This window comes from Epinephelus lanceolatus, chromosome 3, assembly GCF_041903045.1.
Source record: "Epinephelus lanceolatus isolate andai-2023 chromosome 3, ASM4190304v1, whole genome shotgun sequence".
NCBI lineage: Eukaryota > Metazoa > Chordata > Actinopteri > Perciformes > Serranidae > Epinephelus > Epinephelus lanceolatus.
The window spans coordinates 37,494,178-37,521,324 of NC_135736.1; the positions used below are offsets into that span (position 1 = coordinate 37,494,178).

At 39.6% G+C, this 27,147-nt stretch overlaps 1 protein-coding gene across 1 annotated transcript in view; it reads right to left on the reverse strand.

The window, feature by feature from the left end:
* tenm3 (teneurin transmembrane protein 3) overlaps positions 1 to 25,323 on the reverse strand; it is a 567,981-nt gene extending 542,658 nt beyond the window's left edge. The window contains exon 1 of the mRNA XM_078166323.1: positions 25,271 to 25,323. The gene's annotated coding sequence lies outside the window, so the exon portion shown is untranslated. The remainder of the gene's footprint in view (positions 1 to 25,270) is intronic.
* Between the last annotated feature and the right edge of the window lie 1,824 nt (positions 25,324 to 27,147).

Below are 27,147 nucleotides of genomic sequence, written 5' to 3' on the forward strand. Positions count from 1 at the left end.
CATTTGCTGGAAATCTGGGGATTGGCTGTACCAGGCTAGTTAAATTGTTGTTAGAAATACAACTATCAACTTTTCTGTTAAAGAAATCAGTTAGGCTACTTACACCAAGGGAAGTTAGACAAAATTTCAGTAGGGTCCAAAAGTCTGAGACCACTGGCCAAGATACTTCTATTTTGTACTTATTTTGAATGTAACCATGTTTTGACAGCATGTACTGGAGCTTGTATGGGCTCCACAAGTTTGTGCAAAACATGATGACCCATGTTACCCCAGCAAGATTTGACAATGTCATGGAGCTTCTTGTGATGTCACAGAGTGCTTAGCTTTCTTATTACCTCTGCCAAGGAGGTTATGTTTTCGCCGGCATTGGTCTGTTTGTCTGTTCGTTTGTCTGCAAACAAAAAGTTCTGAACAGATTTTGATGAAATTTTCAGGAAAGGTTGATAATGGGACAAGGAACAGATGATAACATTTTGGTGGTGATCGGTTGAAGCGAAGTGGATAAAATAATAAAATGGCGGGAAATCCGAACTGCTTGGCGGAGGTCTGCACTCTCCGAGTGCTCTTCTAGTTGTTAAAGTGTCTTCATCAATGTCCAATGGGGTTAAGGTCAGGTGACTGTGTGAGAAAGTCCATGACAGTCAGGATTCCTTTATCTTCTTTGGTCTTGTATAGCACCTTTGCAATCTCTTGGCCACTCAAAGCGTTTTGACATGACATACACTGGTGGCCGAGGCTACCACTCAAGGTGCCACCTGCTACTGAGTTAACTATTCAAAGGATTACACACCAATGGCACATCCAGCGAGAGCAATTTGTGGTTCAGTATCTTGCCCAAGGGTACTTCAACATGCAGACCAAAGGAGACAGAAATCAAAGTGGCAGTCTTCTGATGAGTGGCCGACCTGCTCTATCTCCTGAGCCTCCCAGTCAAGTAGTTCTTGCAAAATGGTTTAGAGTTCCATGCACTGCCCTCTTAGAAACCTTTAGTTTAGCCATGATTTGAAAGGCCCTCTTTGCTTAGAAAAACAAATTGACTTCTGACTCTTTCACTTGGTTCTGACTGTTTCTTACTATCGCAATGCCACTTGGTAGGCAATGATCTGCCAGTAACTTGAGGCACAGCCAAATGTACAACAGGTGAACATCGGCAGCAAGTTGAGTTATTAAATGTGCCTCAAATGAGTGGCCTCTGAACTCATGCTTCAATGGAAGGGAGACCACTCAAGGAATCGGTCAATGCCACAAATCTGATTTCTGTCCTAGAGATGGTACAGAGTCTTAAATATTTCTTCTTCATTTAATATATCATAACTTTTTGTGTTTTAATTGTTTCTGAATCCCCAACTTTTGAGATTATTTCAAAGTTTACATGAGCATATCACATATTTTCAATGTGGCCTCAGACTTTTGGACCCAACTGTATATATGTATTATTTAGAATTGAATCACAAAACAGTACTGCTCTTCAGCCAGTAGTAGCCTCCTGTATCTCATTAGCTTTACAATAATGGAACCCATTTGGCATTTTTAAATCTAAACTGTTTAAATCTAGAACTCGGAGTCCTCAAATGGAAATATGGAGTCAGCAAAACTCCTTTATTACATCAGCAGTGAAAAATATGGAATACAGAACTTAGAAATGATGGAGACAGAGGGAGAAAGACAGAGACGACAAAAGGAATAGGGTATTAGACGGGAGGGTGGAGCAGAGAAAGAGTGAGTGAGAGGTATGGATTATAGATTTCCAAAAGAGGAAAAAATTAAATATTACTGAAGCCCAGCTGTGCTGCAGCTACAACTCGCTGAGTTGACACATAGAGAATCTAAAATTCATCTATCATCATCATCTAACTAGTCAGTCGATTCCAGTCCTGTACTGTATATCATCTATAACCTCCCCTCTTTCTATCTCTCTGGATTTGTCTAAACCTTGTCTAATTTGTCATATCATATGGATTCGGAATATGTGACTTCATTTCTGTTCTTCACCCCGCCATCAAAGAGTAATGCTGTCACCATGTGCCTCATTGTGAATGTGTACATACCTCTGTATGAGTGTTTGTGACCGAGTGTGTGTGTGTTTAAGCTAAGCTCCATTCAGATCATCATTTGCTGAGTCAGCCCTGAGCCAGCAGAAAAAACACACAGACACATACACTGGAAAAATAGAATGATTTTTTTTTTTCTCCAGTTAATTGGTTGAAAGACTATATTTAGAAAACACATACGCTTCTTCGGGACTTGAAATAGATTTTGCTAAGTGTAAATCTTACAAAATCCAAGGCATACATTTTATGTCGTTGAATTATAATAATAATAATAAACTTTATTTATATAGCACCTTTCAAGAGCATAAAAGTCACAAAGTGCTTTACAGAGGCAATAAAACAAAAATATACATATAGACATAAAACACAGTAAAGGGAGAAAATAGACAGAACATATATAAAAAAAAAATCAAACAAAGGCAAGTCTAAACAAATGGGTCTTAAGCTGCTTTTTGAAGGTGTCCACAGTGTCACACAGTCATTTAGAGCTGACAGTATAGCAAGGTTGTGGGGTTTAAAGGAGGCATAAAGCTGAATATCATCTGCGTAGCAGTGATAAGAGATACCTTTAAACTATTTTATTATTTGCCCAAGGGGAAGCATGTGCAGGGCAAATAGAACTGGACCAAGGACTGAACCTTGGGGCACACCACAGCTGAGAGTTTCAGATGGGGAGGCGAAATTACCAACAGATACAGCAAAGCTCCTATCAGAGTGGTAGGAGGAGAACCACTGCAGGGCTGACCCAGTCACACCCACCCACTGCCCAAGTCTCTCTATCAGTATACAGTGGTCCACTGTATCAAACGCTGCAGTGAGATCCAACAGCACCACCACTGAACATTATCCTGCATCACTGTGCATCAGGATATCGTTGGAGACTCTAAGAAGGGCTGTTTCTGTAGAGTGCAGCCTTCGAAAGCCAGGCTGAAACTTATCAAAGATACAGTGCTCATCTAATGCAGTTGTGAGCTGGTTTGCAACCACTTTCTGTAAGATTTTAGCGACAAAAGGCAACGTGGAGATGGGCCTGTAATTTTGAGGTAGAGAAGAGTCTAGATTTGATTTCTTGAGAAGTGATTGAATAACAGCATGTTTGAAATGAGCAGGGACACAACCAGATAACAGAGAGTTGTTACTTTTAGAGAGCACCGCAGGACCAGCAGAACCAATGACACCTTTAAACAAAGATGTTGGTAGGATATCAGGAGAGCAAGAGGAAGTTTTCATACGGTTAACCAAATTAGTGAGGTCTTGCAGGGCTATAGGAGAAAAGCTCTCCAGGATAGACGGCCGAGAGTAGAAAGAGATAGAGGGGGCAGGAGAGGGGAGAATATTTGATCTAATGGCATTAATCTTTTCCACAAAGAAAGACAGAAAATTGTTACATTCCTCATCAGAGAAAATTGATACAGCAGGTGATGCAAGGGTAACAATATTACCAATAGTCTCAAATAACACTTTGGGATTACGCCGATTATTAGACACAAGCCTGGAGAAATAAGCAGATGCAGAATATCCTTCACTGCATTATTAAAAACACTAGAAGTTCTTTCAAATAAAGATAGTGGACATGCAGTTGAGTGGATTTCCATAGGCGCTCGACCCTTCGACAGTCTCTCTTCAGAGAGCGAATATTGTCATTTATCCAAGAGAGAGAGAGCTTGATCAGGGGGGCCCGCCTAGTTTTAATAGGGGCCACTTTATCCAGCACAGTAAGGCAGTGTTCATTAAAGGAATGTACCAAGGTGTCAACGTCCAGCAGAACGGTGGTTAAGGATGCGAGAGCTTATAATATGTCGGCAGGGTAAGGAATCCAGATGAAAAGACAAATCAAATAAAATACAATTGTGATCAGTAATAAAAAGATCCTCAAGGGATAAAGAATCAATATTCAAACCTAAAGTAAAAATAAGATCCAGAGTGTGCCCTCTATTGTGTGTAGGGCCTAATACATGCTGAGTAAGGTTAAAAGACTCTGTGATGTTAATAAAGCTTGAGGCAAAATTGTCTGACACATCATCAACATGTATATTAAAATCACCAGCAATGATAAATCTGGAAAGCTTAAGAATAGAGGCCAATAAGTCAGTGAATTCAGTCAAAAATGAGCCATTTGGGCCAGGAGGACGGTAAATTAAAATACAGTGCTCACCGAGCGACATATGAAGCAGCTCCTGAACACTGCAGCAAGTCCTCCACCGCGGCCTGAGAGTCTGGGCGAGCTGATAAAAGTGTAGCCCTTCGGCCAGAGCTCAATGAGGGGGCCAAGTTCCATATTCCTCTGCCAGGTTTCCATCAGGAAAAGAAAGTCCAAGTTTTTAGACAAGACAAAGTCGTTTAGCACGAACGTTTTGTTCGCTATGGAGCGCGCATTAAGTAGCGCCATTTGGAGAGGTGAAGACTCCTCTAAATCTAAAATAATATTGACTCTACATACATCGTTGAATTTACCATGTCTTGGTGAGAGCCATACAACCCACAAAAAACAAAAAGGTTGATGTTGTACAACTGTGTTTGAACTTTCAAGTGAAGGACAACATGTTTGGACACTAACATCTTACGATTCCCACTGCAGTATAAATTCAGGCAATAAACACTTTGTGAAATTCAGAGTGACTGAGCTTGTAGCTAGGAGCAAAATGTGGTAACTCCTAAAACAGCACTAAACAACAGCAAAAGTGCTGTCAGAGTTAACAGTATTGACCAGGCGGAAACCAGAGGATGGGATCTAGGCTTCAGCGAAGAAGTTGTCCAGATATCAGCAATAACGACAGTTTCAGTGCAGTGTAAAGTGGTGGTGATGAGCTAGCCAGTGGGACACACAAATGCATTAACATGTGCAACCAGATGAGCCTACGACAACAAACCACAGAGAAGCTCCAATTACAATACACACAGAGGTAGCTTGACTTTGGCCCAATCCCAATACCCCCCTTGTCCACTACCTCTTAGCCCTTGGCCCTACCCCTAGCCCTTGCACACTACCCCTTGGCCCTCGAAATGAAGCAACGGGGGTAGGGGTTGAAACTCTTTCCCTAGGAACTGGGACACCACTCACTACTTTACCGTCTCGGTTACATTCATGCATACATAACTATTTTAAACAGGAAGCCGCCAGCCATCTACATTTCCAACCGGCATCTACAACGTAACGGTAACATTAGCTACTATTATGCTTGCTACTAACATACAATTAGAGTAATAAGATATGTACGACAGGGGACTTCTGCTCGCTAGCTAGCTAGCTAGCTAACCAGCTAACATTACGAGGCAGCATAGTTATACTAGCTGGTGTGTTATCGAATGTGAAAAATCTGACAATTTTACAGAACAGGACAGATGACAGATGCCAGATAGTGCGAGCTAGTTAGCGAGCTAACAAGCAACCTGACTACGGTAACGTTAGCTAGCTGGCTAGCTTTCTGTCAACTCCAATCTAGATATCGTGAATACTAATAAAAACTTTTTTTCCCCGTCTCTTGCTCGGTGGTAGCCATGGCGACATCTACCCCTCGCTGGCAAGTCAGCATCTGAAATCCCTCTCTCTGAAGGGCTAGTTTCATGCCCCCTACCCCTACACACAAAAAGGAATTAGGACACCCCTACCCCTCGCGGGAACGCGCAAATCTAGGGGTAGGGCCAAGGGGTAGGGCTAATGGGGAGTATTGGGACGGGCCCTTTATTCCCTGCTCTGGATGCCATTACTTCACTATATCTTTACGTAATGAATAGTGGTTTGCTGCTGTAATGATCTGAATGTCGCATAATGAACCTTAAATGTTAAAAGGAAAACAATATTTATTACTGGTATAAGATACAATTAACCACAGGCCTCCTGTGTCCAAAGGAAAACAGTTGAGTAATTTCAAAATATTTCTGTCTGGCTTTAGTGCCTGGCAAAAGTACTGACCTGATCATACAGTATTTTCAATTTCAAAATTGTATCCTATCTGCAGTACAGTGGTACGTATTGTTTGCAATACATACACACTCCCACTTAGAGCATTTGGCGGCAGAGTGGGTCAGTTGTTTGCATTGTTGCCTCACAGCAAAAGGGTTCCTGGTTTGAATCCAGGGTGGGGGATCAACCCTGAGTGGAGAAGGCCCTTCTGTGCCGAGTTTGCATGTTCTCCCTGTGTCACCGTGTGGGTTTTCTCCTGGTACTCCAACTTCCTCCCACAATCCAAAGACATACAGGTTAATTGGTGACTCTAAATGTCCCACAATGTGTACTTGGATGGATTTGATTGGCCAGTGCAGTGCAGTGCCTGATGATGGACTATGCTGCAGCAAAAGCTTAGCAGGAGTAACCTTTTTGCTGGACTACTCTGTGCATTGTGTTGTCAGAAGATGATGGTTTTACGGTAGAACAGCCATGCATTAAAAAATCAATCCAGAAAAATTAGTTTGTGTAAAATGAATGAAAATGCTGCTGAAAAAAAAAAAAAAATGCTGAAAAGTAAATCCATCAAGATTTGAAGCCTCTTTATGATTATGAAATTTGTCAATGTAAAAATGTAGCAATATTAATTGTATTACATGACAAAAAGCCAGTTTTGCACTGAACCAGTACTTCTATTTACTATTTCTGCTTCTAGTTTGAAATATTGATGGTGTCTCTCAGAATCTGAAAACAAAGACTTCAATGTTGTTTCATGATAATCTGTATGGTGTGTCATATACTCTACTATTTAGATCTTGTGTCTCATATGTGCTACAACAGCCAGCGCATTAATTCAAATTATCAACGGCAGCTTTGTTAAACCTTATCCAAATTTCAGCAATTCAACATGATATTCACCACTAAATATTTGGTCTGTCTCTAGTTATTGGCTGTCTCACACTGTGGCCTTTACTTAGCTCATCACAGTGTGTGTCAACATATCTTTAGACAAACACACTCCTAATAACTCTCTCTCTCTCGTATTCTCTCTCTGTTTAAGTCTTGCCCTCTCTCTCCTCTCCCTTCTGGCTGAGAGCCGGCCACAGTGGATTTCTGCACCACACTGTTCAAACAAAGCACTGAAAGAAGCCGAGCACTACAGGGAAGGCTTGATATTAAAACCAGTTTCAAAGGAACACTGATGTGCAAGCGTGCACACATACATAAATACACAAAGACACTTGAATTCAACACTAACAAGAATTTCTAATGCAACGAATAATAATACATTTTGTAAAAAAATAAGAAAAAAACAACCACAAGGAATGTTGTCTCAAAATCTGATGTTAGACAGTCCTAAGCTCACTGTACACTTCCCTTATCATGTGTTAAGAGCTCCAAAGACATTTAAATGCATGTACTATTGACTGGTCTTTACATTTAGCTCTTTTCTCTCTCTTTTCTCTTTCAATTGATTGGTCTTTAAATGTAGCCTATCGGCAGGCCAGTCCACTTGTCTCTCTTGTCTTGCTATTAGCACATATGTGCAGCATGATATTGACAGGGCATGGCCCAATTACTGGGAGACGTACCCTTGTAATGTATTGCTATCTCTTCAGTTAAATTGCAATGATGAATAAATGCATTTATTTTTTCACCTTCATCAAGACTCAAACAAATTACACCACAGGTCATTCAGGTTTGTTTGTGAGTGTGAGCATTTTTCATTCCAAGGATTCAAATGATTCAAAGCCATTTTGAAAGGAGCCGTAGGCAACATTCAGAGCATTTATATGATTCGGAGTCTTCGACAGGATTGCCTACACCCAGCTCTCAACATGGAGGTGGCTGAGCTGGCGGCCAGCAGTTGACAGTTTGAGCAGTGTGAACAGTGCAAACAATGGCAACGGCGCTGACAGAGCTAACACTTGTGTGGTTTCGGAGAGCGTTTTCAACCAAAACCACTGTGAGCCCTGTGCAGAGCACCAGTGATTAGCTTGTCAGTGGGATACCCACACAGGGACTTGCATGCACTAACATGCACATGTGGCTGGGCCTTCTACCACAACAAAGAACAGAGAAACTGAGGATTACAACACACAATAGATAATATCTGCTTGCTGCTATATTGATGCTCTGAATGTTGCATACAGCTCCATTGAAAAGGCAGCATATTTTGGAACCTGTGGTCGATTTGATGCAGTCAAAACAGACACTTACCTTTTGACAAAATCTTTAGAGGAGGATATACCGGTGTCGTGTAATAAAAATCAAAGTATTCATACCCTAATGAACCCTTTAACCTAGCCTTTTCACTGCCTTTATCCACAGGCTTTTATGAGTAGATTAGAGAGGAGAGCAGTCTCAGAAGCATGCTAATGGGACATTCTGATCCTGAGATGTGTCAAATCATGCCTTGACAGTGTAAAATGATTTTTAAAAATCTTAATGGATTTTTTGACTCCTGTTGTTTTTCTTATTTCAGTGAATATGTCTAGAGTTTTTGGAACTACACTTCCCATCATGCTTTGGGTGATGCATACTGAAGCTGGCTTCATTCATCAAAAAGGCTTCTCTGTGTATCGTCATAGTAAATATACAGATTACAGATGAACTTTTTGACACTACTGTGATGTTAGAGTCAAAATGATGAAAGGAATAAGCACGTATACAGCTATTCTAGAATATGTCCACATTTGCCATTGCATAGTTGGTTGGAAAGGCTTCCACATCTAGACACATTGAAGATATTGGTGTCAAAATTGTAGTCTACATTATTAGCATTAAAACTCCACTAAAAGAGTTACGTTGTTATTGAGTCAATGGCCCACAAATGGGCATCATAAGCTTCATTTGTTTAGCCTAAAGTGGTTGTTTTGGCAAATCTGCACCATGACAGTCACGCTGCATTAGCCACTTATACCTCTTGTTGCCACAACAATCACAGGATTACTGTCGACGCTGAATAAAATGTCAACAGACAGAGGATTCACAGGCAATCTCTTAAGTTATAAGAAGCGTATTTGGATATAATACTCAAAACAGATTTAGGAACATGCATCTTCAACAAACATTGGAGAAATGGCTACTGCCAATAAGAGTAAGTTCCACTGATTTCAGCAGTACATTAATGTCTCTGTGTGCATTCTTGTTAGAATGAGGTGTGACTGTGAGAGGATGGGGCGTGGAGACCTGCAGTATTTTGAAATGTACAGTGTCATTCACAGACATTTGTTAGCGTGGCTCTAACAGTAGCAAGTCACATAGCTATTACAAGAATGCCAATTGTTTGACCTGCTTCATAAATGTACAAAAAAATTCTTGACTGTTTTGTTTATGTTATATTTTATGTGTATGTGCTGTGTTTTCCTATTCACAAAGCAGGCAAGCAGTGGTGCTTTCTTTTGAGAACACGGATGTGGTTGTGAGCTTTGTGAGCTAGCCAGATAAATATGTCTGACTAGCTCTGGATAGACAGGCCTAATCGTGTCCATTTCCAAAGATGCTAAGGGGCTGTGCGTCGGCCATCATCTCCAATGCCGATTAAGGTAAATGAAGGCAAATCCCCTTTTCCTGTTTTGGAGGGAAGACAAAGAGGACGACAGCATGACAAATTGTTTTCCTCTTGGCTGCCCTCTCAGGTTATACATTTGGTCCTCTGCTCTTACTTATTGTCCTCTCATTTTCCCCCTGTCATTCCTGAATCTAAAGTATGCCATCAAAGTGGTTTACAAGGCATAGCAAGTCACAGATGTAGTTTGTGATGAAGCCTGACACTATACTTTACTTATATTTTTTTTTTTAACAAATAAAGAGTGCTTTTTAAATGGATAATTTGCTTTTGGTCAGATTAACTCACAACAATGAAAACGACGATGAAAAAGCCAAGCAAGCAAGCAAGCTCCTATTCCTGCCTAAAGAAAAACAATCCCATAATATATTATGACACAAAAAGCAATTGACGGTTATCAGTCCCTGCAGATCTGATAATTTCCACTTAAATCACACTAACATACAACAAAGTAGGGGATAAAACAGTGCCAAAGAGTTCCATTTACCACTATTAAATAGTATTCAATTTGACTGCATTTGCATCTGCAAACGGTGGTTTCTAGTGATCCGAGCACAAAGAGCAAGTTGTACAAATGAATTCCCAAAAGTTGCAGGACAAAATGAATCCATTCAGTTCCTGCATGAAGTTTAATGGACACAATAAAAATTGGATTTGAACCACTCACCTTGAAATGACACAAAAATGTTAACTTGTTTCCACAACACTGAAAAGATGTGTTGCTACTGTGTAACGTGGGCTTTTTGAAGACACTCAATTCAGATATTCAGGTTTGTCTGAATGGCTTTATACTTTTATGATCTGATTCGGACAGGTAAAAAGTTGAAAGAAATAAGTCCACAGATCTAAAAGGTAATGTTTTAGCCATTGAGACAAACACATCAAAAAGCTCTCATTATGAGGAAATATCTACAGGATTACAAATTCTTCTCAATCAATTTCAACATGGCTTTCTTGAGGGTAGTTGCTATTTAATCTACTCCCTACAAAGTCGAGCTGTCAATATGAGATGGACATATTGTGAAGTAATCAGAGTGATTACAGTGTGACTGTTACCTTTAAATGTTATGATTTCTTGCACCTTTACTAATTTGGGGTTAGGGGTTCCAAGTAAGCAGTCCTTACCTCGAAGCAATCAAGATCACAACTTTTACAACACATAGGTGTCTTAAGATTTGTTGGTAGATATCGAAGCAAAATTCAAATTTAAATTTTCAGTGGCAACCTCTTTTGATGTATTTATCTGTGTTGTTTCTGGGCATACTTTTGTGTGTCTGGCTTTTTTATGATGAGAAAAAAGGTCAGAAGAGGAAAGGTGAGAGCAACGAAATGTGCGAGTGCTTTCTTCTTCCTTTTATTGCCACATTTCACCTTGAAATTGCACCTCTCCTTGAACAAGGCCTCAGCCCTTCTGAAACCTCATATGTCATCTCCAGCTGAAGACAAAGAGGCTGTGGCAAAGGTTGGATGGAGTATTTTTCTAAATGGACTCCCTTAAAATTTCCTTTTGATAGCGACAATTCCACCAAAAACTGAGGTCAGCAGCAACACAACAAACTCAGACATGAACAAAAAATAAAAAAAACACCTGGAGGTTTCAGCATTCCAATCCACATCTTCAGAAACATGGTCTGAATCAATTGGTGAAGCCTAATCAAAACATGTTAAGTATCTGAATGAGGGCTGACCAAAGGCAAGCTCACTGAAGGGCCTCAACCACTGCCGCTGCCTGACCATGGCCTCCTGTGGCTGAGTTTAGTTCTATACTACAGTGTCTTACAAAAATATCCAAGGTCCACTTGATCAAGCTCCTTTAAAGTACCTACATTTCATCGGTACAGTTGTAGGTTTATAAAGAAAATGGCACAAAACAGTTCTCCAGGCAAAACTGTCTCTGTATGAGTTTCTGATGTCCTCAACTAATATTAAATGATTATTCTACAATTCCAGATAGGGAAGCTACTTATTTTCATATGTCTCAACAGTAACAATTGCCTTGAAAAACCTTTGCTCTGCTCTGTGACATCAGTGTCAGTTGTAAAAGGACATCTTCCATTACTGTGTACCCATGTTCAGCAATTATACAACGAGCAATCCATATTTCAAGAGCCACAGATGCTATTTTTTCTCCCCACAGATATACAGCCACAAAACAGCATGTTATATCTAATGTTTTCACTATTGCTGTCTTCGTACAATAAAACCTAGCTGACTACAAGGTAAAGCTGCTCAGGGCTGCAGAGACTGTTGATGTTTTTAAAAAGAGACTCAAGACTCATCTTTTTAACCAATTTATCTATTTGGGTTTTTTGTATGCTCTTACCCTTCCTCTTTTTATGTTCTTATCTCATTTAATCTTTATCTTTTGTTATTTTAGTTATAGGTTTTAGTTTTGATGCATTTTATGTCTCTGTTTTAGATCATTCTTACCTAGCTATTAACTTAATTTTACAAGCTAAATCGCTTTTTGTTTATTTGGTTCATTTTATAACCCTACCATAACCCTGCCACACTGAGAGTTGTTCCTGGTCTACCGATGGGGGTGCCGTCCCGTGGACAGCTCTGACCTGGGTGGTGGAAGGGCACTGCACCTTGGTGTGGAGCCTCCTGTCTGCCCGGGTCGGGGTGGTCTCTATGGCGGCAGTAACTGTGGCCGTGGACCGTGGACCGTGGGCCCTCTCAGTGTGGACGGCCTCCAGAGGTGGCTTTTTCCTTGCCTTGGGTCTCGGTGTTCGGCCATGTCTCTTTAGTGATAGCTAATGTGTGTGTGTGTGTGTGTGTGTGTGTGTGTGTGTGTGCGTGCGTGTGTGTATATTTATGTATCTCTATGTGGGGTGGGAGGGTTGGGTTTCCTCTTTTGTTTTTTTGTTTTCTGTTTTGGTTCTTTGTTGTTTTTAACCTCTGTGAGGCACTTTGTGTTACTGTTGTATGAAAAGTGCCATATAAATAAAGTTGATTTGATTTGATTTAATTTGATATGGTGTTTTTGACTGGTAATTGTGCTGTGTTGTTGATAAGGAGCTGGTCCTAAAATTATTTGTCATACATGACTAGTGCATATAAAACGACATACATTTCTGGATGGTTCTAATGTGCCACACACAAACTGCAATGTGCCAATAAAAAGGAAGGGAAGACTATCGCAAAATGATGTAGACAAATCCAACCTGTTCCAATTGCCAGGTTGTCAAATATTGACAAATTGTCACACCCTGACGCACAGGCCACCCTTTGATATATTTCTATGAAGCATATTCATTCATTCTCAGTAACAGCTTATCCTGGAACAGGGTCATGGGTTAGCACACCTCTCTGCCCTTCTGCATGCCTACATGGTAAGCCAAAGGTGGAGAGAGCACACCTCTCCACCCTTCCACACGCAAATGAGGAAAGCCTGAGGCAGAGAGCAAACCTCCCTGCCCTTCCATGTGCCCACGTGGAAAGCCTAAGGCAGGGAGAGCAGCAGCAAAGACCCGCGAGAACACAACAGAGCAGCATTAATGACAAACAGAAAGGACATTGATATGTTAGAGACAGCTTGAAAAGGTGGATCTGGGGTGGAGGTGGGTTGCGAAGCTGCTTGCAGAGGAAGCAGCAACAGTAGGCAGGCCAGAGCAGTTTAAATAGGACACTCTGAATGAGATTTGCCAATTGGTTGCATAGGAAGGACTCATGTGATCTATCAGCTGACTCCCTCTATCAATCAGCTGCTTCATCAGTTGATTGGGCTGTTTGAGATCAACTGATATAGCTGACATGTGAGCTGAGCTTGACATCGTGCCCTGCCTGAACTAACACTATGCTCAATTTTTGGGTTAATATAAGTATTAGTTTGTTACATAACATAATGTGAAAAAAAAGAAAGAAAGAAAAGTCTGTACCGTTACATTAAAACAATGACTTTTGTTTCAAACAGGACACAAACTGTGGTCCCCTGGATGACCCTGTGCAGACATTCTAGTTGTTTATACTTAGCAGTTGCTCTCAGCGCGGATGGGTTGACATAGGAGTAACATCAAAGCCTGATGTTTCTCATAAAAATGCTAAAGGGTGCCTTCAGCATCGATGTTACATGCCTAGGGGTGTGACAGTATGTCAGTATTAGACACCCTGGGGATGAGAATGGGCTATTGAATCATGTATCAAAATAATTTTCCACAAATAGTACCTGGCCATACAGACATGCAGTTTTGGGAGATACCTGAATTCCTCATAACTAAATCACAAAACAGGTTGTTTATCATTGCCTTGCAGTCAACCAACAAGTTCTCCAAATGAAGTGACAAAATGCGTTAACACATGTCTGCTGACTTTGAAACTCTACAACAATGTCATGTTATTTTGCTGTGTTTCCACCAAAGACTTTCAGTATGGTATCTTTGGAACCAAAAGTTTGGACATGGTACCTAGACCCTGGTGTTCCCACCACAAACAGTACTCTTTCATATGGGCAGTGTTGTTGTCACTCACTGCTCCATCCAGCACTCACTGTATTTCCGTCTTGCAAATCGTTTATAGTCCACAGAATGGGGTTGCATGCCAGCATCTTCAGAACAAAATAAAAAAGGCTGCAGTGAGAGTCTCTCTAGGTGGGACATTTAAAAATAGTGGGTTTGTGCATTTAGTCCTTCTCAGGCAAGCTCAGGGGTTTAGTGTTGCTGGAGCCCACAGGAACGACATTGCAGGTTGCTTTTGTTTTTACTCCGAATGAGGATTGGGGTATATGCAGTTCACATAATCCTGTCAAGATTAATATATATTTTTATATGCTTGAAAATCCATTCATTACTAAAAGTGTTTGTCATCCAGGAGGGAGAATTGAAGCTAAAGCGATGGTCAAAGTTGTCACATCGAAATTTAAGGTGCGCTGATGGATTCACGCCATCAGCTCATGCACTGAGTAACATTATGAGTAAACGTTCTATCTTAAAAGTTGCCGGCAGTCGGCCCAGTGAATTGTGTTTTTTTTCATCAGACTACAGCTGCTGCAAGAGGCAGCAAAACATAATTTATTCTTATAGTTGTAGATGACTAATGTACTTGCCAATGTGTATGAACAGTGGTTACAAAAACCTCAAAACCAGCCACAGCTCAGCCCTGAGCAGAGTGACCGTCTGCTATTGACCAATCAACAAACTGCAGTGTTCACAGCTCCACCTTTTAGTACCAGATCTGTGTGCTAGGTACCCAACAGAGGGGGGACCAAAAATGGGCATGGTACAGAATGGTTCCATTGGCACCATTCACAACTTTTTACAGTGGAAACAGAAATAAAGTGTACCGAACTGAACTAAACTGTACCTTACTGCTTGGAGGAAACGGGGCTATAGATCCCAATGGCCAAGAGTCATAATTCCCAGTGCTGCTAGGAGTTGCTGTTTTAAGGCATTTGCAGGGCAACATTGTTCGTCAGCATCTTTGAGGTAACACACACTTAAAGAACTCAAATGGCCATTTTCTGATTGTAGGATTGCTGGAAGGTCATTGCAATGATTTCAAACAACTACAAGAGAAAAAACACACAAAAACACTGTTTGTACGAAATGCCCAACCGTTTGACTCATCCTTGTACCTATAAGTGATATTGCCTTTAAGAGATAGCCATTTTTTTCTGGCACAGCCACAAGAGGTTGCTTCTCAGGAAAACCGTAAAATAAGTTGTTTAAAGTGTTTAATCATACAACCAAGGCTGTCCTTTTTCTGATAAGGATGGCCTCAAGTTTTCAGATAAATACCTCTGAAACGTCTGTTGCCACAATAATACAATGATTTGTGGTGCTTACAGGATTGAAAAGAGCATCTTGAATTCACCAGTGTCAATGTTAGTGTCACTCTGGATAATTCACAGAACATGCTGTCAGCAGTTCAGTGAGTTGCTGCTTTGAGAAACAAAAACAAAACTCTATCCACCTCCTATGTGTTGCTGAATTTTATAAGTTAGAAATGCATATATATTAATAAAGGGAAAAAAATTAGAATTTATAACCAACTAACCATGAAACCAGTCATCATCTACGCTACGCTTTCTCAGCAAATTTGGACATCTGACAGCGGGCACTGTTGCATTTGCATCATGTCAACACTGGTGATTCTGCTTGTATTTACTCATTGTATTTGACAACCACTCCTTTAAACAAGCATAAGTAATAATCAAGCATCACTTTATTTTTCTTTCGTGTGATATTGTTTCCCAAACACAAACAACAGCAGGCCTATAGCACACTTTGGCCAAAGGAAAAACACAAGATATTTCTTTTTTAATCATGGTGAGCTCTTTTGCTGACGAAAACGGGTTTGGAAAAATAGTGGTAGCATTATGAGGGTGGACACAATAACATGAACACCTGTGCGGTATAATGAAATCCAATGCAATACCCCAGCAATAAATATTACCTTTGTAACAATATCTCAAGTTCAATTTTAATATTGAAGCCAAAATAAGTAAATAGAAGAAAATGAGAGGAAATAAGTGAAGTGAAATGAGTGTGCAGGGAGACAGGATGAGAAAGCTTAAGAAGTGGTGATGAAAATCATGGAGAGGCATGGAAAACAAAACGGCAGAGTAGAGGAGAGAGGAGACAGAGGGAGAAAAGGACAAGTGAGAAGGAGAGATGGGTGATGTAAAAGAGGATAAATAAAAGATGGAAAATGAAAAGGTTAGATGAAGAGGAACAGGAAGGCGGGGTGGGAGAAGTGGAAAAGAGAAATAAGGTATGACTAAAAGTATACATTAGAAGAGGAATGAAAGGTGATTAATGGTAATGTTAGATGAGATGAAGACAAGAAAAGAAAAGCAATGGCAAGAACAAGACAATGGAGAGAAAAGAAGAGGTCAAAAAAGGCCATGCAAGATAATGAAATAAGACAAAAGCGAAGAGAAATAAAGAGTAAGCAAACGCAAAGACAGAGGGCTGGTGATGAGTGGAGACAAGAGATGGAGAGGAGGGGAAGCAGTGGAGCATGGGTAATGTGTCGAGAGAGAGAGAGGAAGAAAGAGGGAGAGCAGCAGGCTTGTAAATGTTGGATGAGAGAAGTATACATGGCACTGTGACTCACTGGAGCTGCCCCAGCACTTGTGAGGGCAAGTGCTTCACACACACACACACACACACACACACACACACACACACAATTTAAAATTACCCTTTTTGTGAGGACTGCACATCCTTCCTTAATCCTCTAACCCAAGCAGTGCTCTAATCTTTAACTTTAATCCTAATCCACCTCTTTAAATGATAATAACAAGGTCAGTGGTCAGAATTAAACAAATAATTATCAAATAATCACATGGGACACATTAATGTAACAGCAATTTGTGAAATATTTTGAGACATTATCACAACTCAACTTGCAAATAATAACATACAATTATATAGAAGTTTTTTTTTTAAATTATTTTTATCATATATAATACATATTTTTAAATTTTAATTTACTTTTATGTCATGGCACTTTTATTTCATAATGGCAGTCTCTAGACAGTGGTGTGTACCAGGAGTTGACTGGCTAAAATCTGGTAGCAGATATTGGGCTTTCATGCATAAGGGGCAGGGGGAGCCTAGTCTCACTCCAAAGTTGATAAAATCTGGTGCTTGGCGTCTAAGACCAACGAAAAAGGCGTCCTTTAACGTCCGCACAATATGCTTCAGGTTGCCATTATAGTTAAATGGTGGATGGGTCCAACAAACACAGACTTTCACCCGAGTGAGTGGTGTTTGTGTCCCATAAGATTCTAACGCCAAACCTTGTTCTTTTTTCCTAAACCTATTCACTTCCTTTTGTTGCCTACACAAAATATCCCATTATGAAATGAAAACAGGCCTTTGAATACGGATATTTCTATAATTAATAATTATATGCTATATGTTAAATAGAATTATTATTACACCATCATTTCATTTTTGATAAAATTAGCATTTTTTTTTAAATAAAATATAATATCACAGGTCAAGGGTTATTTCCACTTGCAGTGTCTATTATATATCCATTGCATTTATTGATCCTATATCTATATTAAAGGGGCACATGTTTCTTGGTATTCTGGGTGATAGTTGATTGAGGCTAATTCTGATTCACTGCTCTTTAATAAGAGTGTGTGAGGCAGGTAAGACTTTTAAACTATTTACACAAAACACTTTGCAAGTCAATACATGACGCAAATCACATATTCTTTACATAACTGTCCGTCATGCGATAATATAACATTTTATAGACATCCCAGTAACAGATGTAATCTAAAACAAAGACATTAATGCATTGTTATTCTAATAACAGCTGTCTTGATAGTGCCCACCCATAGAAACAGCATGTTTCACAGTTACATAGACAAAGACACAAAGAAGAATACAACAGCTGCAATAACAAGTCATCTCAGGTAAAGGTGCAGTGTCATTTAAAATGATGGATTTTTTCCATCAAGGCAGTGGTCTGTCTATACAGCTGGTTTTAGTGAATTGTTTTACAATAGGAAAGATAAACCTGCAGTGGAGGAGGCAGTACTGATGCAGGGTCAACAGAAGTATATCCACAGCATTAACGTCAACAGAGGGAAAAAGAAACAGCCATTAATCTAAAATAATATATATCATACTAAATGTACATTTGTCAAATAGGCTTGGAAGAACATGTAACTAAGAAAAACATCTGACTAGTACTGTATGTTCCAAACACTCACAAAGCATGACTCACACGACCCTGCTGACCTCATGAGTCAGTGCATGCACAGCTTTAATTAGTGCAGAGGTTGACATTATTGTACAACATGTGAAGCTGGGTTTCTTGAGTCACGTTACAATCTGTTGGTAAATTATTTATTCTTTTTCTCTTACAATTAACATTCTCTTGTGGGAAAAAAAAAAAAAATGTGAGCGGTGAGCTTTGCCCATGGACTGATGTAGCCACTGTGACGTCACACCTTGGTTTGTGGCTGTTTCGAAGCCTTGAGTTCGGCAGTTTGGCCGTCGCCAACTGGGTTTTTTGGAGCCAGAAGTGACCAAATTTGGTTGAGAGGCTGGGGCTGTGGAGGAGCGAGGGGTTGACCTGACTCATAGACTGTGACAGCGCCTCACAGACGACCTGTCAATCAAAGCGACCACGCCCTTGATTAAGGGTAGCTCTTTAAGCCTTAATAAAATTTGAGTGGGTGAGTTACATTATGCCCATGCTCCCCACCCAAATGATTTCTATACAGCTCCTGCAATGGACCGCCAAATTATATACATCAAGGTCAGTTTACAAATCATGCTGCTTCGATTTTGACTATTATCATTATTTTTTTAATCTGTAATCTGCTCGTGAGACGCTCAGTTTTATGGAGGTACATCACTAAACTGTAATCGTGCTTTAATCTGTCTTTTTACAGTTTAGGAGTGACTTTGTGAGCCTGTGAATGTGCAGTGTGACACGCATCCCCCCACTGTTTCTTGTGAACACAGCACACCAGACAAGTGCTTTTTTTTCTTCCCCTGGTTGGGCAGGTAAAATATTTATGAGTGTTTTAACCTCTGGCTGACCCTAGTGCAGCATTACAATGGGCTTCTTGGAAAGTTCCCAGGGAGGCGGACAGACACTGACTAATAGAGAGAGCGGGAGAGTGATTGCAACGCCTGACGTGTCTGTAGGTTTTGAATGATATTGTATATGTTGAATATGTTGGCGGGAAGGAGTTTGAATCAAAGATGCAGTATGGGCATGAAATAAAAAAATAAGGTGATCCTTAGACTTTGCATGCATGCAGGAAGCTCTAAATACACGCAGTCATACATGCATGAGGACCATCCATCCACTTTTATCTGTGTGTTCTGCATATATGCCCGCCTTTATTAAAGCCAGCCAAGCGGAGCTGTCAGCGCACTAAGTGCCTCTTTTTGCTGCCATTTTCAGTCTTTGTTTTCCCTTTTTCTGTTCCCTTGTCAGTATCTCTCATGTCTCACCCGCCAATGTTACTGTTCTATTGACAGGTGATAATTTTACACCCCAGCAGTTGTTTATCTGCTACTTACATGATTGAGTAATAGCTGGGGAAGATAAAGGTTCCCTAACAGCTTAATTATGTCCTCTGTCACATTGTTTAAGGAAAATAAACCAAACTGTGTCTTCCTCTCCACTTGATTTATTCCCTTTTCCCGTGCTCTGTGGTCTTTTCACAAAGCCTTGCTCTGTCTAAATTTGTTTTTATTAACACTGAAACGCGTGGAATAATGAAACATTGTCTCCTAGAAAAAAAACTTAAACTTGTTTTATTCTTTTCACTTTTAAAGTAACAGTAGTTCTCATCAAACTCCCTCTGCCCTTTCAGGACAAGTTATTTGTTCTAAACAGTACTGTGGTCTTTGGTAAATACATAGTTGTGTTGTTTATCAGTTTGAAGTTATGTTTACATCAGAACTCCTGGTTTTTATATGGCAAATGACTCAGTGAACAACGTGAGAGCAACAAAATGACCCCTAGCTGTTAGACACCGGCACAAAATGACTGTGGATCAGTGGGTGTATTGTCCTTAAGTTCCCTCCACAATTAACATTACATCACTATTTTTCTATCTATTGAACTTCAACTCTAATGCCCCTGTTACATGCAGACACTTTGTTTCATCATTATAACCAGTCCTGTGCATCAGCCACTGTGAGCTGCCAAGTATGATCACAGCTTTACTGTGGCAGTTGTGTCATGCTTGGCTGCCTTGCTCAAGAGAACATGGACAACACTTAAAAGGGGATGAGACACTCATGACATTGATGAGACATTCACTCTTCTATTCATGACAAATTACCATAAAACTTCAATTGAATGCGTAGTCTCAGTTTAACGCCCAGTCCCTTGTACTAGCCAAGTGTGGCTATACATTTTACAAATAAACACCTGTCTCAATTAGACGGCTGGTCTGATTGCCAAGCAGTTCATTTTTATAGTTCTTTGGATGTACAAAACCAGCTACCCACTGGAGCTAATGTTAGTTTGGTGCTTCAATTGCACATAAAAAGAAAAATGTTTAAACTATTGCCAATGTGGAGATGCTACGTATTGTTAGCTTGGTTAGATTCTCCACAATTCAATTGTTTAGTTCATTTTTCTGAAACTACAGTATGCCCTGTCTGTCGGAGCTTGATCAAATTAATCATAATTAATGTGTTCTTCAAAGCCTAATTTCTAAACAAGTAGCATTCATATTGGTTTGAATAAACAATTTCATTGTATTTCCTGATCTTTGCTGAGCAACAGTTTTATGTGAAAGGAAATAAAAGCCTGTAACAAATAAAAGCCTGTTCAGTTCAGTGATTTAAGCAATTAATAGACCGGGCTATCATCACAAAGTATACATAGCTGTAGGAAAAATATCATATACAAACTTTTTTTCTTGCATGCTGCATTATATTGAAGCATATATGATTTTTTTATGGATACAATGAATGATTTCAGTTATGACAAGGTGTGCATGAAACTAATGACTTGGGTAACGCATCCATGATGCCCAACCTTGCTATTTTCTGATTCAGTATTATGGATTATCAAATATGGTGCAATTTTCTAAAAAAGGCAAACCCATCTCAATTATGGTTTTCTGTTTTTGTGAAAAAGTATCAACATTTAACAAAATTATATGCTTATTCTACATAAACTATAAAAAAAATAGAATTCATATTCAAAAACTATGAAGTTACTCTGTGTGTGTGTGCGTGTGTGTGTGTGTGTGTGCTTCATAACTAATAACTTGGGTGCACTGGGGCCCATTGTTACTACCTTACACCACTGGGATAGACACAATTGTAGTCCCTATTTCACAGCACTTCAGTTTGCAATTAAAAATCAGACTTAAACTTTGCTAAAGGCTGCATAATAAAATGCTTTCAAGTCCTACCAAACGTTTTACACCTACCAGCCCTGATCTAATCCTGCAGCATATGACCGTATGACCTAATATCAGTAATATCATATGCATCATTAGATTACACTAGATTACACTGAATCACAATAGCAATACATGTGTTTTAGAATCCCACAACCTGCTGGGAGGTTTGAAAAGCACAATTTTTTTTTTTCTTCTTTTTTGTTGTTACCATTTAGCGAGAAACTTTAAAAACATAAATCATCCTTGGATTTTAAAATTTCTGACAGTCCTTGAACAAATCACAACTGATGAACACTTCTGTCAGGAAACATAACCATTTAAGTTTAAAACTGTGACACTTTATCAAACTAGTACATTCAACATGTCTATTGAAAATGTTGCCAAATATTAACCATTTACACAAACCAGAAAAGCCTGGACCTGAAAAGGAAAACATTAAATTCCATGCTTCTCAGCGCATTCACAAAGGTCTAACAGTCACGACACAAACATTCAGCAAAACTTTGACTGACCTGCAGGATATTCACACAGAGCAGAGACGACAGGACAAAAGAGGATGTAAGCAGTAGTAGTAAAGATGTAAATTGTTCAACATGTAAGCTATAGTGTGTAAAACCCCATTTTCCCTAGTACTGACAACACATGTGGGCCCAGATGTTGTATATGCATTCCATATTTTCCAATTAAAAAAAATATGTCAAAGAAACTCAACTTGCGGTTTTTACTGCAATGATTAAAGGCATCTTAATTGTGTTACACTGAACAAAAGACATGTTAAGCTCTTCCTATTTCAAGCCATGATTGTGCTGTCAGGTGCAGAACCTATTTAGTATGTCTTGTGGTGAAAATAAGGCCACAGTGAGTAAAATGACACCCTGAAACTGCTTGTGGTTCAGATGATATGAAGCCTGCTAAAAGCTTATCAAAGCATTTTTCATAGTATTATTTTCCAAAGAAGCATCTGTGCTACATTCAAGAAAAAAAAAAAAAAAAAAAAAAAGTGTTTGTTGAGATTACCGCCGTGAATAAATTCACCCAACAATTTCCATAAAAATGCACACGTCTAGTAATCAACCCTTGTTGACAATTCACAGCTGTGATTGAACCTTCAACACAGTTGCAGACAGAGCCTCTGGTGAGGATAGAGAGACCAGCCTGCTCAGATTGAAGAAGCCACATGTCCCGCTCAGAGTCCATTGAGCAACACATGTCAGGAAGCAGAGTTGTAGAATGACTGCTGTGGAGTTTTAGCATGGAGTGGAACTGCAGGGCTCTGCCACAGCGGACAGTCATATGCAAATGTGTCAGACCTCAGGGCCTACTGGTGTGTGTGTTGAAAGTGTCAGGGGCTGAGATTGCAGTGTGCAGGCGGACCATTGACGCATGTCCAAACCTTGGCCACTGTCTCTCTCGTCTCAGACACACACACATACACACACACAGATATGCACGCACACACGCACACTGGTCTCTGACACATCCCTGAGGCCGATCAGTCCATTGTACAGGCTCTCCAGTGAGCCATAGCTTTTACATATATTAAAATGAGCCTTGGGTAGAGAGTGGCCCCTGAAGACCCGCTACTCTCAGTCCACAGTGCACACACACACACAGACGCACTGAGGACACACACACAGGCATAAAAGCAGCAGTGTTCTGTGTGTGTGAAGACAGGAGTGTAGAGAAGGCAGCAGACCATATCTGAAGCAACATTGGTCTCTTCTTCTTCTCTTTTAACTAAAACTTTTCTACTTCATAGGGTTCTTTAACTTTATTCACCTCTGAGATCCCAAATTAAAGAACTCAGACTTTCCCTGGGACCTAAACTCATAAGAAACATTATTACTTTTATCATATGATCAAACTGCTGAAGCCAGCCCAAGAAGACTTAGGGAAGAAAAGTCTGACACAATGTTCACCTTATAAAGAAAATGTGTAGTTATTGTAATGGGAGACATAAAAACCAACAAAAATATAGCTTGAGAACCGTGTGTCACACCTGTTTGGTCAAGAGGAAAGATGCAGAAAATAAACAGGTGTGAAAAATAGTTTTACAGTGAAAGAAATTGGGGTGGAAAAAAATATCTATATATAGGCCTAACAAAATAAACTTACTTTTTAAGTGTTGAATGGGCTGGCCTGGAAAACCTTTATCTCACTTTTTACCCAAGACTGCATTGCATCAGCCATAAGTTGGTTTCTACTGCTCAAAAGTGTAAAAATAAACAAACAAAAAAAGTAACACCTCATGATTGGCCAATTGCAAAAACCAGTTGCACATTCTGATAATACACGTCTTCATACTATATTCTATAAACTCATTATTATACTGTGTTTAACTTTTTACATTTACTGTAATTACGATTGGTCACAAATTTTAACTCTCAAGTCAGTGTTGCCTCTTATATTATCATCATTTTTTAACTGTAGATAACACTATTAATAGTTTCATTAAAATAAATACAAAAATAATTACATTTTAAAAAATTCTAGAAAGGGACTGATATATATCTGTACATTCATGGGAAGTTCAGTTAGGAACTTGTTTAATTGATTGAAAAGATTTATACAGTCAGCACAGTTTCAAGAATGACACCCAAGATTAGTGTCACCAATTCCGTATCTGGCCACTGAAAAGTTAGAAGTGTTTTTTTGCAGGGCATTACCATGAAGTAATTTAAAATAGAAAATAAAAATTGATATAAAATACCATCTCTTCATCCTTGTATCCTATGGGGAATTTGTGTGAAATGTTTTGTCATATGGATTCTTTAGTCATAGCTAAAACGTGTTTTCTGCAGTCCCAGTGACCTTAACCTTTGAGCTTCCACCTTCAAATTCTAAGCAGTTATTCTTACATCTAAGTGGGTGTTTGTGTTAAATTTGATGAAAGGTGTTCTTGAGATATCAAGTTCATGAGAATGAGACTGGTGCAATGTCACAGTGACCCTGACCTTTGACCACCAAAATGCAATCAGTTCATCGTTGAATCCAAGTGCACATTTGTGCCAAATTTGCTAAAAAAACAAACAAAAACAAAACAAAAAAAAAAACAACAACCTCAAGGTATTTTTGAGGAATTGCATCACAAGAATGAAAAAGGCAAAGTCACAGTGCTTTTGACCTTTGACCTACGCCCTACAGTCACCAAAATGTAATCAGCTCATTGATGAGTCCAAGTGGATGTTTGAACCAAATTTGAAGAAATTCCATCAAAGCGTACACGGCGTTTACGAGAATGGGACAGATGTATGTGTGAACCGACAAATGTACATACATATATACATATAGACGGTCAACCCAAACACATCATGCCTCTGGCCTCGGCCATCACTGAAATGGAGGCAAAAAAAAAACAACCAAAATTTAATTTCTGCTCATTGCTGGTGCCTCAGATAACAGCTAAAAAAACTGTCAATGTTTAACTGATTATTCAAACTGAATACTGTTCAAAAAGATGGCAATGCGAGATAAAGTACATGTCAGAATAGGAATTTCTGGCCAGCCAATAGACTCTCCTTGAGATATCTAAATTCAGTTCATCCATTGTGCTACAGATAAAACTTCTTTAAAAAATCTACTTTGTATAGTTTGGAAAGGTTATTTAGTTTTTCTTTATAAAAATCCCCCATTTGTTATTCCTTTATCATTTTTATTTTTCAAATGATGTACAATATGAAAGGATGGTGGTAAGGAGGTTCGAAAAATGTCATTTTTCTTTTCAGGGTGATGTGGACTGCAGTTAGTTGGCCTGAGCTGACCTTAATACATATGAGTTGCACACAAAAAGAACGAGTTAAGGCTACCCTTTAATCATTTTTACGTCGGTTGATTCATAATTTTGGCACCCATGGACACTTGCAGTTAAATTCATATCTCAACATAAAGAGTTTTCAAGAAGAAAGTGCACTTACTAGAGGCTGCTGTCTCCGCTGGCTGCTTGAATTTGGTTATTTTATCGGAGGACCTGAAAGTGAAATGAGAGAATTAAAAAGAATGTCCTCTACCGATCCACTGAACGAATACTGAAAAATTATAAAACATATGCTCGAATTACACAGGGCAAAGTGAAACGAGGAGCATGCTCAGAAATGGAGAGAACATTTCTACAATGCGTCTCATCACTGAGCGAATGAGGACTGAAGACCTAAAAACTTACCAAAGAGGAAGCTCTTAGACAAAAGTTATTTTACAATCATTTATCTATTCACAAGATTCAAAGATGAGTCAATTGACTACACAAAGGAAACTCATACAATCAGCATGAAAATAAGGATAGAAAAGGTTCTAAGTGTACTCAAATACAACATCCCATGTCTATGTGGCACTGCAGGACCGGATCATAGAAATGAAACCCCAAAGGAAAGAATGATTTACCCTTGACAGTAGAAAAAAAAAGATACCTCAGAGAGACGCAGAAGAGGAGAGCAGCCTTTTGATACGCAGCTATTGAGACAGTAATTACTACATATCCTCCTAAGAATTCATTAATAACTAATTGTCTTTATAGCCAAAAGAGGTTTAATTACTACTGAACCATGGCATAAACACATTTGGCTTGGAAGATGATTTGTTGTATTCAAGTGCTCATTTATTCAGGACTGTTATTCAGACACTAATATTCAACTCTGCGCCCTGTAGTCCAAAGAATAAATTCTGTTCCAGTATGTCCTCTCACCCTTTTGTCACATTCTACACAACAGTGATGGAATACATTACAAAAGTGAATTAGCAGACAACTAAAACAATTACTTAAATGCAGCTCATTTGTTGCTCAGGACAAACAAAAATGCAGATTTTATCAAAAGTCTTGGCTTTGATTCCATGACAGAGTTTGTGCCAGATGAATAAAATCTGGCACAAACAATTATGGCTGGTCACTGCTAAAGGCCACCATTATTCGAGGGATTTACCCGTACACTAATAGTTCATATAGCAGTTGAAGTATTTTGAACATCCATTAAACTGAGTTCTTCCCTACATTAAAAGTCCAGATGATGAATAGTGCGCACATGCATCACTAGGGAGGTCCAGCAAAATGAACACTGAACAGACAAAGACAGGTTGTCTGTCCACTGACTTCAAAATAGGTTATGTTTTGACCTTCAGTGTCTTCATCAGTCAAGCATCAACACCACATGTGACACATCTAAGTGATGAGTTGATATCTTGACAGTGGAAAGAGAAGAGCAGCAGATCAGTGAGGATGACATGACTGTTCTGCAGTGGAAATGTACATTATAACAAGTTTATTAGGACAACAAGAGATGTTTTTCCGACAAAACAGTTCTGGGGACTCCCTGAAAGGATCTACCCACTGGGGAGCTCCTCTGAGATCAATCCATGTACACCTGTGTCACTTTTGGTTCCTCTTGCACTGAGAGAGTACCTAATCCACTACTTAAAAAGTCTTAAGGCCAAAACACACCGGTGGCGTCATATGACGGCCCCCAACACGCACAAACAGCGTTGTGCTGCGGGGCGTCAACCGGATTTCTATTGCACACTCCAGTCCGCTAGGTGGCGGTACTGGTTGCCAACCGCCAATTAGAACAAAAGACGAGGAAGAAGATGGGGCGCAAGAAGAAAACACACAACGCAGGATGACCACGACAACTAGATGACGGTACGTTTCTTATTGTAGTTCTTCTTTTCTGCTGTTCAACAGAGCTGCTACTACGGGAGCTGGGAAGTACAAAATAGCACTTTTTCAAGGGTGGTGACGCTGGAAAAATAGGACAATAGCGTAAAGTGCTGCGGCGCGGTACGTTGACGCGCGTCAAGCCGCCGC